The sequence below is a fragment of the Euprymna scolopes genome, chromosome 31 (assembly GCF_053919585.1).
Source record: "Euprymna scolopes isolate OS-2025 chromosome 31, ASM5391958v1, whole genome shotgun sequence".
NCBI classification, from domain to species: Eukaryota; Metazoa; Mollusca; class Cephalopoda; order Sepiida; family Sepiolidae; genus Euprymna; species Euprymna scolopes.
Window position 1 is genome coordinate 1,033,646 of NC_136512.1, and position 16,204 is coordinate 1,049,849.

The window sequence follows — 16,204 nt, forward strand, 5'->3', positions numbered from 1 at the left end:
TTTGTATAGTAACTTATGAAAATATGACAATTAAGCTACACAGAACGTGTGTCATATAATTACCATATTTTTTCATAACTTACTTCCTAGCTCTACTCATGTTTTTGAGATATATTAGAACCCTACCCCAGGAAGTAGCGATTATGTCAACTAGTATACATTATGGCGAGGGTCACGTCAGTACATGTCAGGATAACCTGACGGCAAACGGAAATGTACCAACTGCAGGTGGTGTGATTAAAGCAGGAAGGGGGTTAAAGGTTAGCTCCCTAAACAAAACGTGCTGAAAATGAAAGTGTTGAATGGTATGACATAGAAATGATGTCACGTGTTCGGGAGGGTGGTGGTGAAAAACAGAGTTTCTAGTACGTTTGAGTTAGACAGCAGGACAGACAAGATGAGTCTGCCAATTAGAATCTAAGCGAATGTCACCTCAATGTCCGCGTTTTATATATATATATATATATATATATATATATATATATATATATATATATATATATATATAATGAGAATAATGGAAATAGTATTCCAACTAGATAGAGAGATACAAAAGGAACAAACCAAGTCACACGTTCATCAATGTTTTGTCTAAATTGTAAAACTTTCAAAAGCAGTCTTACAATAAAGACGGAATGTTCATGAACGTGTGACTTGTTTTCTTTCTCTTTCTCTCTCTCTCTCTCTCTCTCTCTCTCTCTCTCTCTCTCATATATATATATATATATATATATATATATATATATATATATATATAACGAGAACGTGTCTATCTGTCTGTCTGTCTGTGTATCTCTGTACTGTGTGTCTGTGTGTGTATATTTCCCTACGCAATAAAAGGGGTCATAATAACGGTCAAATTAAAAAAAAAATTATATATATATATTAGTGATGAGACGATTCCATTATTTTTTCAGGATTCTAATACAATTATCAATTCCATAATAAATTTCTGATTCCGATTCTTTATAAATCTCTAAATATTTAATTCCCCAATTTATGTAAAAGCACATGCCAAATGTGCAAATATTTTCTTAGGCGTAAAAAAAAAATACATTTGTAATGGGTAATCAATAGATTTTAGTTTTACTTGTAGTTAAAACAAATCAATAAATATTTATTATTTTATCATTATTATCAGCAGTGAAAATTTTTGCTTTTAACAAAATCAAATAAAAAAGGCAATTAAATAAATTGTATTTGTTATCGAATAATAGGTACAATTTTTTTGTATTCCGATACCGATTTCGATACCCCTAAAAGTTCTTTTTTCCTAATTCCGATTAATCATCAAACACTAATTTTATATATATATATATATATATATATATATATATATATATATATATATATATAGAGAGAGAGAGAGAGAGAGAGAGAAAGAGAGAGATAGGTAGAGAGAGAGAGAGGGAGGGAGGGAGAGAGAGAATATAAGAAGAATGTTACCTAACATCTCTCCTTTTCTGATGAGCTTCGAAATACCTAGGTATAAACAGTTTACTTATCCTACACCCCTAATTGATGTGTCATCCCGATTGAATAAACGATTAAATCTACATGCATTAGTATATATTTTGATCCTGTCGTTTTTTTATTCTTCATCTTCTATATAAGTTCCACTTCAATTTGTTGAACTTTGCAGTATCTCTATAAGTCTCCTCTTAAAGAATCTATCTAATTCTTTTAACTCTCTCTCTCTGTCTCTCTCTCTCTCTCTCTCTCTCTCTCTATATATATATATATATATATATATATATATATATATATATATATATATATAGAGAGAGAGAGAGAGAGAGAGGGTTCATTTTACTTGAGTGTAAGTTTCCTCTCACGGCCATTATTTGTAGTAACCGCTAGATGTTGTATCTCTAATATGTAATCTAGCATCTTCTCTCCTCTTCTGATGAAAAGCATTAGGGTTTGAAATACCTAGGTATAAACAGTTTACTTATCCTACACCGCTAATTGATGTGTCATACATATTTTATAAACGATTAAATCTACATGCATTAGTATATATTTTTATAATGTCGTTTTTTCATTCTTCATCTTCTCTACAAGTTCCAAATTAATTTGTGGAACTTTGCAGTATCTAGGTAAGTCTCCTCTTAAAGAATCTATCTAAAGTCTTTCAACTCCTCCCGTATATATATATATATATATATATATATATATATATATATATATATATATATATATATATATATATATATAAAAATTACTATAAGTTTACCAAGGTAATCAAAATGGTAAACTTAAAATATATGATAAATAATGAAGAGTTAATATTTACAAGTAAAGTAATCTCAAACAGACGTAAAAGCTCAATAAAACCGAAAAGGAAATAGAGCTTATAATATGAACAAATGTTTAATAAAACATGTTAAAAAACATCTTGAAAAAGAGTTAAAAACATATTTAATTTTAAAAAGGAAGCACAAGATAAGTGGATAGTCCTTAATCCGCGGAGTTTCGAAGAAATACTCTCCTTCTCATCAGAGGGCAGGAATTAGCACAATGCGGGATCGGATTTTGCATGTAAAAGTATTTAATGAAACCACAAGTAAATCACAGATCTTACTTGGTTAAAAAAAAGGGTGAGGTAAGGGGAATAGGAGGTAAAAGAAAAAAATGATAAAAAGATTTCACATAAATGGATAGTCCGGTGAAGGGTAAAAAATCCAAGAATGGTAAAAATCCAAACACGGTCGAATTAAAAACTTCCAATCCAACAGGTAAGTTCCAAAGGAATCGCGTAACTGGAAAATGGTCCAAAAAAGATCCAAAAGGCAGAATTCCTTGGAAAATATCACAAATGGAATGAGTTCAAAATCATTAAAAGAGAAGTTCAAATGTGCACAGAAAAAGCACTGGAGAGAATATTTAAAACACGTCTGCCAAGGCCGGAAGTCACTGTGTGTGTGTGTGTGTGTGTGTGTGTGTGTGTGTGTGTGTGTGAGAGAGAGAGAGAGAGGGAGGGAGAGTTCGTTATATGTTCCCAAAAGGCTGAGCAAATTTCACACAAAGTTAATTTGTATTACTGGCCGTGTTCTTGGATATGGGATGAATTTCTCTACTAAACATAAGTATTTAAACTCGAAAAAATCCGATCCTAAAAATAGTTTTTTTTTATAGATATAAAAGAAGAATTTTTAAAAGGGAATTTTTATACGTTACACTGGCAAGGGAGATAATAAAATCTTAGCAAAGTATTTATGTATTTATTTGCTTCCCCACCAAAACAAAATGTGACACAAGGTCGTTTTTAACGGGGGGTTAAACCAGCTCCCATAAAACAAGGGTAAAAAAGGGGAACTCTGGCAGTATCGAAAATAATAGTAATTGTCTCAGTATGAAGGGTTTCTTCTACATTGACCAAGGACCAATTAACTTATGTTTTTTTTTTTTTTTTTTTTTTCTATTACATTTTCACCCCAAACAAGGCACATTGCCACTTTGGTGTAGGGGGCTACTATCAGGGGAAACATCTACTGGGGTACTATGTAGGGATTAGGGCAGCGAGATGTTGGTTCACGTTGCACTTGAACTTATGCATGTCAGTACAGTTGGGGAAGCAGTGACCTGGAATGGAATTCCAAAGTCTAGCACTTCGGGGGAAGAAATTACTGGAGTAGAAAGATCTTTTACATCTAGGGATCTCTACAGTGTGGGGGTGGGATTTTGCAGCTTGTCGGGTCTGTCGAGGGTGTTCACGTCGTGGGGGCACAAGTGCTTGCAGTTCATTAGAGCATTCACCATTATAATACTTGTAGAACAGGCAGAGGGATGCAACGTTTTGACGATGGGACAGAGGCTGAAGCTTAGATGCCAGTTTAGAGCCTATCAGATTTGCGACTCTCTTTTGAACCCTGTCAAGGAGCGAGAGACTAGTAGCCGATGCACCAGCCCAAATATGACAGCAATACTCCATACATGGGCGAATAGTGGCCTTATAGAGGTACAGGATACTTTCGGGTGTTAGAAGTTTTCTAGCACGGTAGAGAGAGCCCACCTTCCCTGCAGCGGCCCTGGCAATGCCCTCAATGTAATTGTTCCAACTCATGTTTCCTGTGAACGTTAGGCCAAGGAGCTTGAGAGACGTACTCTCAGATAAAGAGTCGTTGGCCATTGCTATAGGTGGTAGAGAAGGTTTCTTGTAATTATTGAATGAAACCAGTTTTGTCTTGGCGGCATTGAACGTTACCATCCATTTTTGTCCCCATTCCACTACTGATTGGAGGTCATCCTCTAGTGTTTCTGCCATTACTTTAGATATATGTTCATTTGTTTTCCTGTCGTGCCTGCTATAGAGTGTGGTGTCATCAGCATATATACCCATCTCAGAGGCAATTTTGTCGGGGAGGTCATTTATGAATATCAGGAACAGTAGAGGTCCAAGGATAGATCCCTGGGGCACTCCCGCATTTATATCATATTGTTTAGATGTACGACCATCGACGACAACCTGGATTTTTCTCTTATCTAAGAAGGATTTAATTATGTTAAGTATTCTACCAGTGATACCGTAAGATCTAATCTTCCTGAGGAGACCCTCATTCCATACCCTGTCAAAAGCCTTAGATATATCTAGAGCTACCGCTCTGCCCTCTCCCGCTTTGTCCAGTGAATGGTATATGCGTTCAAAGATTACAGTGAGGATGTCTGCCGTGGAACGGGCTTGTCTAAATCCATATTGTTGGTCGGTCAGAAGTTTAGCATCTGTAAGGTGCTGGACTAGAGCATGGTTAATTAAGGTCTCAAATATTTTGGCAAAAAGTGGGAGGAGGCTAATAGGGCGATAATTTAATGGGTCAGTTCTTTCGCCAGAATTCTTGAATACTGGTACCACAGAAGCAGATTTCCAACAGCCCGGAAAGCAAGATTCATTAAGGCATTTGTTGTAGAGTTTGGAGAGAACTGGAGCTACTTCGGCTGAGCACTTTTTTAATAGCACAGCTGGGATGAGGTCGGGTCCATATGCTTTTGGAGTGTTAAGGTTTTTTATGATAGCATGCACCTGAGCAGGGGTGATTATCAGATCGTCTAGCGTGGCGTCTGTCCGCATAGGAAATTGAGGTAGGGGGATGTTTAGAGGGTCCAGTGTGGAGTTTGAGGCAAACCGACTGGCAAGCATGTTAGCCTTCTCGGTTGCTGAGCAAAGAACCTCGTGATTGTTATGTGCAGCATCTGCAGAACAGATACTACACTTTGATCCCGGCCCAAAAACCAAGAACAACAGAAAAAGGCAAGGTATTTATTTGCTCCCCCACCGAGCAAATTAGGCACAAGGCCTATTTTTAATGTGAGGAGTGAAGGGGGAAAATGGGGACCAACTCCCCGGGGAGTAGGGTAGCTGGATAGTGTCCATTGGTATGAAGGGTTGCTCCTACATTGACCAAGGTCTTATACGTGGGGTGACCCCCCCCCCACATATGGTCTTTGCTTACAGTATCTGCCGGAACAGATACTATACTTTGATCCCGGCCTGAAGGCCAAGAACAACAGAAAAAAGGAAACCCTCTTTTAAAAAAAACCCAGAAATATTGACATCTGGAGGTATAATTCAGGGGTAGAGCATTCAACTAAAGATTGATTGATCCCGTATTCAAGCCCGGGCGTACCTCACCATTTTATTTTAATTTTTTCTTATTAATGAGTTCAATTTATGATAAAAGAAAAGGTAATATTAAAAATCGCCGCAAATGATTTCTACCTTTGCATATTTTAAAACTAAACATTAATCAGAAGTGACTTTTCCAGGGCATTCATCGTCAAGCCCAAATATCAGCTGACGTGATATTGTAAATAAACATAGACGGAATTTGATGAACGACATTATCATTATTTATTTATTTATTGCAAATTAATCCATCGGGCAAATTGTTTATCGTAATATATAATATTCAATCGAAGATTGATTCTATAATAATACATATGCAATCTGCATAAATTAAAATATCATGTTTAAGCGTATTGTACGACCAGGCAATGCCGGGCGTCCAAGTGACACACACACACACACACACACACACACATATATATATATATATATATATATATATATATATATATATATATATATATATATTCTTTGTTAGTTAATTGTTTACTTTTCTAAAAAAAAAAACCAAAAACTCATGTATGAGAAAATTGAAGTTGCTTTCAGACATGCGGTTGTTGTAGATAACACGATTCTACATACCGAACTTAATTACAACTATTTTAGGATGTAATCTCGAAGAGTTACAGACAATTAACACAAAAGGACCAAATTCCAAAAAAAACTCGAAATGGTAAAACAATGGAAAAAGACAAAAAAGACAAACCAAGAAATAAGTAGAAAAAAAAGAAAAGAAAATGTGACAAGTTTGGGTTAGAAATATGAATCACATTCCAATTAACTGCTTGGTGAGGTGTTATAATGAAAGCCAAGTAATTATGTGTATGACAAAAGAATATATATATATATATATACATATATATATATATATATATATATATATATATATATATATATAAGATTTGTTGTTTTTACTTTTAGCGACATTAACAGTTTCGGTGTGCGTATGAGTTTGTGTAGAAATATGTTTTTCCAATCATATTTCATCTTTTATTCATATCCTTTAATTTATGAAGCTCAATGTAATTACAGAGCATATAACAAATAAATAACAAACGTCTATGTTCTAAATTTCAAGATGTTGAACATCTTACGATTTATTCCTTTAAGTTCGTACTTAAATGAACAAATTATACTTAAAGGAATAAATTGTAAGATGGTCAACATCTTGAAATTTGAAATATAGACTTTTGTCATTTATTTGTCATATATATCTCTCTATATATCTATAAAAGTGAAAGTGTCTGTCTGTGTGTCTGTGTGTGTACATTTCCCTACGCAATAACTCTGTCAATTTTTAGTCTACAGACTTAAAATTTGATATACAGGGTACTGAGATTTGGAAAAATTGATGTGATTTGTTTTCGGCCAGAAATTTGGCGATTAAGGGGTCAAAGTTCAACGATTTGATCTTTGACAACTCTACCAAACTCCTCCGACAATTTTCGGCCTGCACACTTGAAATTTGATATATGGATTCCTTGGACATGGATCTAAATTAATAACTTGATTTGAGTCCCAAACAATAAATTTTAAGGAGTCATAATAGTGGTCAAAGTTAAAAAAGATTGACCGCTTTTTTTTTTTTTTGCTCAACATACACCTCCAAATACTCGGGCAACGCCGGTCACACATACTAGTATATCTATAAAAGTGAAAGTGTGTGTGTGTGTGTACATTTCCCTACGCAATAACTCTGTTAATTTTTAGTCTACAGACCCGAAATTTGATATACAGGGTACTGAGATTTGGGAAAATTGATGTGATTTGTTTTCGGCCAGAAATTTGGCGATTAAGGGGTCAAAGTTCAACGATTTCACCTTTGAGAACTCTACCAAACTCCTCCGACAATTTTCGGTCTAAAAACTTGAAATTTTAGATATAGGTTCCTTGGACATGGATCTAACTTAAAAACTTGATTGGAGCTCAAAACAATGAATTTTAAAGGGTCATAATAAGGGTGCAAAGTTGAAAAAATTGACCACATTTTTTTTTTGCTCAAAATACCCGGGCAACACCGGGCACCCATGCTAGTATATATATATGAGTCTACCTTTATTTCAAAGTGCTTTTGAGAAGTTTTATCACCACACAAGCAAAAAGGACCCTGGGTATAAAATCAACAATGTAACATAGTTTGCATCTGCGATTAAATCACCAAACCTAGAAATGAACGGTTATTGACGACTCATGTGTTGATTTTGTGTTGCGTCAGCATTTTAAGGCGTGGTGCAAGTGTGATGTCAAGAAATGAAATATATACAAAGGTATTATACTTGATTTTTGCATTTAAAATTTTAATTTTAAAATAGGTTTAAGGCTCCTAAAATTCATAGTTGTCTGCAAGAACTCGCGGCATAGTAGATAAAGTAACTTGTAAAATTCAGTTGCAATTTACACTTTTTTGAAGGTTCAATCCCCAGTGCGGGCGACACTCAAAATACAATTGGAAATTACTTAAGACTTCTTGTGTTCGACACGACACACTTGAAGAAGGTTTAAGGTTACATCGCCAGAAACGTTCTGAAAATAATATTCAAGATGAGATGCATCCTTAAGACGAGACTCATTCATTTCAAATGGTGCCAGATGGGGTTCAGAGCATTGATGATGAGAATAGAGAAGCTTGGTTTTTGATGCATTAAAATTAACCAGCCATGTTTTCCCCCATTGCACCACGTGTTCAAGGTCAGAAGAGAGAGAGAGAGAGAGAGAGAGAGAGAGAGAGAGAGAGAGAGAGAGATCTTGATCATCCAATAAGATACACTTAAAGAAGGTCAGAGGTAACATCAACCGAAACGTTGTGAAAATGACATTCATGATGAGAACAGGAATTCGAAGGATCCAAATAATACGAATAATCTATCCTCTTCTCAAAGATTCTTAAACAAAAGAAGTTTTTTTTTTTTAAATTTGAATTACACCTAATAAATTCAGCTATCCAATTATTTCCATTCCATCTCCATCCAAAATTGTCTTTGACAAGTGGTTGAATAAATGGATCTCTGGATTCTTGAAGATTTCTATCGACAATTGCTAATTTGTTTGCAACTGTAGCAGATAAGATTAATTAAAAAAAAGAAAATTTGAAAAAATTCTTTGAGAGAAGAGTTTTATGGGAAATTAATAATCGTATTGTTATGTTCCGTGAAAAATGAATATTGAATATTGCGACGAAGAAAAGATAAAAAAGGAGAAGAAAAAGAGAATGATGGTATGAAATTGGGGAAAAACGGAGAGAGAAAAAAAGCCAAGAAGATAAAAAATAAAAAAGAGAGTACGAAAAAAAAAAAAAAAGAAAAAGAAAGAAAGAACCAAGAAGAGTGTATAAATAAAGATAGCGGGTTGGTTGTTTTATTTTGCGGCATATCAACATTTTTCGGGTATGTCTTAATATATGTGCCTTGTCAAGGGAAATATGCATGAAACGAACATATAGGTTTTATTAGTTGTTGTTATTGTTTTTCTTGCCGTAGTAAGATTTTGTTTAAGAAAGGAGGAAAGAAGGAGAATAAAACGTGAAAGAAGAAGAATGAAAAAAAAAGTAAGAAAAGGAAGAAGAAAAAAATGAAACATAAAGAAAAGATGAAAAATAAAAGGGAAGAAAAAAGAAAGAAAAACGAATAAAGGCACAAGAAGTATAAAGAAAGTAAGAGGATTAGTTAGTTCGGTTGTTTGGTTTTTTTTTGTGTCATATCAACCCTTTTCGTGTTACTTAATGCCGAATCCAGTAATTTTGGATAAAAGTTTTTATGCTTCAAGTTCTTTATATCTTAAAATATTTATAAAAATAAGTTTGGTTCGAAATACATAACCGTAGGACAACTTCCGCGTTGGTTTAAACTTGGTAATGTTCCAATCCAACATCAACAAATTCCTGTAAATCTTTCTAATCAAACGCACCTTTGATCAATACAGGTTGGAACGATAAAATTATCGTCCTAGAAAAGACGACATGATTCCACCTCCGTTTGATGAAAACCGTTTATCTTTTTTGTTGCTGACCATCTACTAGTTGGCCAGTTATGTACAAATCCCACGAGCGATATGAGCCTTCTATCATGTCTGAAAGTAACATAATGTTCAACAAGCGAGATCGGAGATGCGCCGCTATACAACTCATGCTCTCTATCGATTCAAGTTATAACAACAGGACCATTTCTAGCACCCTCAAAATGCCTCGCTGGATTGCCACAAATAGTAGAGACGTGTTCAAGTTGATAAAAACAAAGTTTCCGGTCACGGTTATGGTCTTTGGTGTGTTTTAAAGCGAGGGTCACATCATGCCACCTCACATCTTCGAAGTCGGCTTGAAAGTCAACACCAAAGTGTATTTGGATGTGCTCAAGAGTGTGGTGTTACCCTGCAATTAGGTGGCTGCTGGTAGACCCTGCGTGTGGTATCAGGACTTGGCACCGACCCACAAGTTCAAAGAGACCCATGTTTGACTTTAGAAGAAATGCTACGACTTTGTACCCGTTTCTACTCCGTTTCCTCACTGCCCCCCCTCACTCACCCGATCTGAACCCGTTGGATCACTTCGCTTGGTTATACGTAGAGAACATTACCAACATAACCTCCCCTAACATCAAAGCTAGCTTGATCGCCACCATCCGCCAAGTATTCGCCGAGCTCCCGCTGGCATTGTGGAAAAGGCATGCTCCCAGTTCCGGATCCGTATCAGAGTGGTGATTAAGGCTGAATGCGACTACATTGAATAGATGTCAGTTCTACTGCATAATTAAGTTATCAGAATTGATTTTTTCAATAAAAACTTTAAAATAAATCTGTTGTGTTGTTTTTTTTAGGTGACACTTTTATCGTTCTATCCATTGTATTAATAGTCATACTCTTTTCTCTCGGCTGACAATCATTCTGCCTTATTAACAATTATCCTCGGATTGCTCTTGCTGCATAAGAATAATAAACAAATTGATAACATCGGGAATCACCACTTATCAAGGCCCGAAGGTCAAGGGTTAATGAATGTAAGGTGATAGTGCAGTAATCATTAATGGTGTAAATTGAGTAGAATTTGATTATTTATGGGGACGGCTCAACAAAAATTTGTTTACATTGGATTTGAAGGCTACCATCTTATATTCAACCGAGAAGCAGGCCAGCAGAACAGTGTTCCACAGGCTGGCAGTTCTGGGAAAGAATCTTTGTTCATGGAATCTGCATTTCGATTTAGGCACAGATAGTGGGGAAAATAGTTAATAGTGATTGTAGCTAGTCGAGTGTTTTAAGTGAAAGTTTGGCAAGGAGGGACTAGATTGGAGTTCAGTCGAGCACTTGCCATAAAAATAACGATAGAGGAGAGAAAGGCTCGCAAGCAGAGAAGTGAAAAGGGGATCACCTACTAGGTTTTGAAGCCGGTTTTGAACTCTATCAAGGCTGTATAGGGTGCGCCGAGCAGCTCCTGCCCAGATGGACCAATACTAGTAAGAGTCTGTGGACATTGAATTTGAAGACAATCATGTGGTAATCTGAAGAGAAATCGTTCAGTAATAACGTGTTCCACAGACTTTTGAGTTTAATTTAAATTTAAGCTTGTCATAAATATTTATAGTTAGTGATCAAATAGGCTCATTATTTTCTTACAAATTTCATAAACCTCTACAAATGTTGAACTCTAAACACATCCTAGTGTTACCTGGTCAGACTGTCTGAAGATACTGGCGCCTTGACCTAAAATTAATCATTGATGTTATTGTTTTTTCCCCCTCTACTTTGCAAAATGCAATCATGCTCCGCAAAGCTAAAACGAAAACAAAACAACTTCTTATTTCAATAGTTTCTTTCGAAAAGCTGCAAGGATGACCTCCAATCTGTAGTGGAATGGGAACAAAAATGGTTGGTCACATTCAATGCTGCTAAGACTAAGCTTGTTTACTTCATTAACTACAAGAAACCTTCTCTACCACTAATAGCAATGGCCAAGAACACATTGCCTGAAAGTACTTCTTTTAAACTCCTCGGCCTAACGTTTACAGGGAATATGAACTAGAATAGATACATTGAGAGCATTGCCAAGGCTGCTGCAAGGAAGGTTGGCTCCCTCTACCGTGCTAGAAAACTACTTACGTCTGACAGTATCCTATACCTCTATAAGGCCACCATTCGCCCATGTATGGAGTACTGTTGTCACATCTGGGCTGGTGCATCTGCTGCTTGTCTCTCGCTCCTGGACAGGGTTCAAAAGAGAGTCGCCAACCTGATAGGTCCTGAATTGTCATCTAGGCTTCAGCCTCTGTCCCATCGACGAGATGTTGCATCCCTCTGCCTGTTCTACAAATACTTTAATGGTGAATGCTCTGACGAACTGCAAACACTTGTACCTCCCTGACGTAACTACCCCCGACAAACCCGACAAGCTACTAAGTCTCATCCCTTTACAGTAGAGATCCCTAGGTGCAAGAAAGCCTTTTACTCCAATAGTTTCTTCCCCAGAACTGCGGGTCTTTGGAACTCCCTTCCGGGATTCTGCTTTCCCAACTGCACTGATATGCAGAAGTTCAAGTGTAATGTGAACAAACATCTTTCTACTCATCTCCCTTCATAATGACCCTGCTAATTAAGTCCCTGATAGTAGCCCCCTGCTTCAAAGTGGCACTGTGCCTTGTTTGGGGTGAAAATTGAATAATAATAATAATAAAAAAAAAGGTTGTGGAACTCTCTTCTTGCTCACTGTTTCCCTTGTTACATATAGCCTTGGTCTTTTCAAAACTAAGGTTAATAAGCATCTCTTGTCTTTGTGATAATCATCTTCCGTTCTGAGCTCCTTGCATCAAGTGTCTTCACGCCTTGTTTGGAACAATTTCTATTATAAATAAATGTATATATAAAAACATAAATATTAATATTGATTTACATTTAGTAAATACGTTTTAATTTTTATAACATGCACCGCAAAATTAATTTTGCATGCTCCTCTTATCTATATAAATAACTTAAAGCATAAAACCTCTTTTCAAAATCACTGGAATCGGCACTAAATTACCAGAAAATGGTCGATATATCGTAAAACAAAACAACCTGTAGCAATCATAGAGAACTATTTTCTCTGGTGAATCAACGCCCCCTTTGAGTTTTCCGGCCACAGTCTGAGCAATCAGCTAACAGGGCGCATTGATTCATCTGCTCCCTAAAAGTCTTAAGGGAACGTCAGCACTGCAGTCAGATCCGGATCGCCAGCGTAGCAACATCCCCTTTCGTTTCCTGCCCATCGGACATTTCGCTATAGCATTGACGGTCCATTTGAGACAACTGCTATCCAGCCGGGGACGACACGATACTGATTGACCTTAAAAGAACTTTCTTTTTCTTCTTCCCTTTTAGCAGCTTGACCTGGCAGTTCCTTCTACAAATAAAATACTCTTTATTGCCATTGTTCAAAAAGGAAGTTTGTGTTTCTTTTGTGTCTTGTCCTTTGCTTAAATTTATTAGGAAGGTAAAACAATCCCATCTACTAAAAACCAAACCGAACACAATGAATAAATATTTGAAGATATTATAAAGAATTTGAAAAATAAAAACTTTTTCACAATTTATTAGATTCGATGTTAAATAACCGAAAAGGCTAATATGCCGTAAAACAGAACCCCCAAACGAAATACACCCGGGCAACCACAAGATGGCCGACCGGAATCCCAACCATCCAAGTGTTTTGAATCTGTAGTGCCTGTAGGATTTCCACGTGCCAAGGAATGCTTGTTTTTCGCAAAAAACTGCATCGACCGGATTTTAATAGCATTTAAGCATAACTACGTGAGTCTGATATAAGTGTGTTGCCAAGGGCAACAGACGTCAAGCATGGAACGAAAAGGAAGATATTTGTTGTTTTGTTTCTATCATTATTTTGTTTCTTTTTTGGGGCGGTGTTTTTGCTGGTTTTCTCTTGTTTTTTGTTTGTTTGTTTTTTTTATTTTATTTTTGTTATTTTTGCCGTAGGAAGATTGGGTTCGAAAAGAAAAGAAAATGAACGAAGTAAACAAGGAAAGAAAGAAGGAAAATAAAGAAAGAAAAGGGAGAAAGGAAGGAAAGAAAGAAAGAGAGAGAGAAAAGAGAATAAAGAAAGAACAAACGTTATGCATAGAATGAAAAACATGTGTTTATTATTATTATTATTATTATTACTATTATTATTATTATTATTATTATTATTATTATTATTATTATTATTATTACTATTTTGGTTACTTTTTGGTTGGTTATTTGTTTGTTTTTGTTTGTTTATTTTTTAAATTTTTTTTAGTAAATTTTTGTTGATTTTTCTGTTGTTTTTTTTATTGTTATTTATTTATTTTTGCTATTTTTTGCTGTAGGGAGATTTGATTTAAGGAACGTGGAAAATGAACGACGTAAAGAACAGGAGAAAAAAACTTAAAAATCGGCCCTGCCGCTTCAGCATCCACAGGGGAAAAACTCACACACATGCGTACACATGCATACATACAAAGTGCCTAAAAAATATAGAGAGATATGTGTGTATCTTTGAAATAACACTTCCAGCAAAAAATTCACTTTATAAATATCTGTTTTTTTTTTTTTTTGTTTTTTTGTTTGTTCTTTTTTTAACAAATCTGGATTTTATATTAATCTCCGTCTATTTTAGTTGCGACCAAATTCTTGTTTACAAACATTTTAGACCGAAAATTTAGTGTCAAATTCTTTAGTGAAGTCATGAAAACTCCATTTGAAAAATAGTTATTTTTTTAGTCCTTTTTGCAAATGATATTAACGTTCTTGCACGGAGGCAAACATTCATCACGTCGGACAATGTGTCCTTTTTTACATCAGGATTTTAATAGTCTATCACTAAATATAGAACACCATCAGTATATATATATATATATATATATATATATATATATATATATATATATATATATATATATATATATTGTTATTGTTATATTTTGAAAAGGCTTGGCTGTCCTGTTTATAACCATCTTAAAGCTCTTCCACGATGATATGAAGGCTGTGATCAACGTTGGGGGAAAGCTGGCTGATCCTATCTCAGTAGAAAATGGTGTTAAGCAGGGAGACATTCCAGCATCCACACTCTTTGCGTTGTATTTCACCATGGTCTTTCGGATGGCATTTGGGGGGGGTGCTCTGATGGTGTCTATATTCGTTACCGAACTACTGGGGGGTTGTTCAACATTAGGCGCTTCAATGCAAGTACAAAGGTACTCACCAACACGATTCGTGACTTACTCTATGCGGATGACGGTGATCTGGTAGCTCATACGGTGACTGATATGCAGTATCTTGTGGACGCTTTTGCGGTTGCCTGCAGCATATTGGGCCTGACCATCAATCTGAAAAAAAAAACTGTCTTAATGTATGAGCCTGCTCCGGGCATGCCATACTATGAGGCCATCAGTTTATATCTGTGAGTCAAGGATAGCAGTTGTCTCTAAGTTGGTATACTTGGGCAGCACACTGAGTATGTCTGGTGCCCTGGATGATGAGGTATCGTTACGGATCAGCAGGGCAAGTGATGCCTTCGGAAAGTTGAATGAGCGTTTGTGGAGACGTCATGGGATCTTGCTGCCAACTAAGATTAAGGTTTATGCCGAATACGTTCTCTCTACTCTTCTCTATGGTTGTGAAACTTGGACAACATACAGGGAGCATTTGAGACGTCTCGAGCGGTTTCACCAGATGTGCCTACGGCGAATCTTAGGTGTGGGTTGGCAGATGTATGTCAGTGATGAGGAGGTGCTTGATCGGACCCAATGCCTTAGCATTGAGGTTCACGTTATTAAGCATAGACTGAGATGGAGTGGACATGTGGTGAGGATGTTAGACAGTTGACTTCCCAAACAACTCCTATATGGTGAGCTCGCCGAGGGAAGACGTCTGGCTCGAAAGCCTAAATTGAGATTTAAGGATTGTTTAAGATTCACCTTAAAAAAATATGAGATTGATGAAAGAACCTGGGAGAGTCTTGCTTTGGATCGCAGAGGGTGGAGAAGGACTTTGCGGGGAGGTGTGGGCAAGTTTGAGGTGGATCGAACCCAGTATGAGCGGCTGAAGCATGATATCCGGAAAGGGAGAGTGAAAGAAACCGTGGATGGGAGGGGGAGCCAAATTGGTCTGGAGTGTGAGGTGTGCGGAAGAATATGCCTTAGCAGAGCTGGGCTGATGAGTCACCAGTCTACTCATCGGCGCAGCGGGCCACAAAGCAGTCTTGAGTTGCCAGAATTGACCTGTGTACACTGCGGGCGAATGTACAAAACGACAGGCGGTTTGAAACGGCATTTGATCCTGCATAGAAAAGAACAGCAAGAACGTGCTGTTAGTGGTGCACATGTCTGTACAATGTGTGCTAAGGAATGCAAGAGTTTAGCAGGGCTTAAAAGCCACATTCGTGCAGCTCATCACTGCATGTTTTCGTGTTTCTATATATCTTTTTTTTCTTTTTTGTTGTGCTGTATCGAGTGATGGCAATGTTCGAAAGCGAATTTGCTGCCATCAGATATATATATATATATATATATATATATATATATATATATATATATATATATATATATATATATATATAAAATATATATGGCGATTAAGCTA

The 16,204-nt window shown here is 36.3% G+C and overlaps 1 protein-coding gene across 5 annotated transcripts in view; it reads right to left on the reverse strand.

Moving 5' to 3' along the window:
- Positions 1–16,204, reverse strand: part of LOC145255583 (organic cation transporter protein-like) — a 416,644-nt gene that overhangs the window by 357,764 nt on the left and 42,676 nt on the right. Inside the window, exon 1 of one of the 5 annotated variants that reach the window (XM_080114054.1) lies at positions 14,826–14,949. The exons of the other annotated variants lie outside the window; for them this stretch is intronic. The gene's annotated coding sequence lies outside the window, so the exon portion shown is untranslated. Of the gene's footprint in view, positions 1–14,825; positions 14,950–16,204 lie in introns of those variants that run through there. 5 annotated transcript variants of the gene reach the window in all.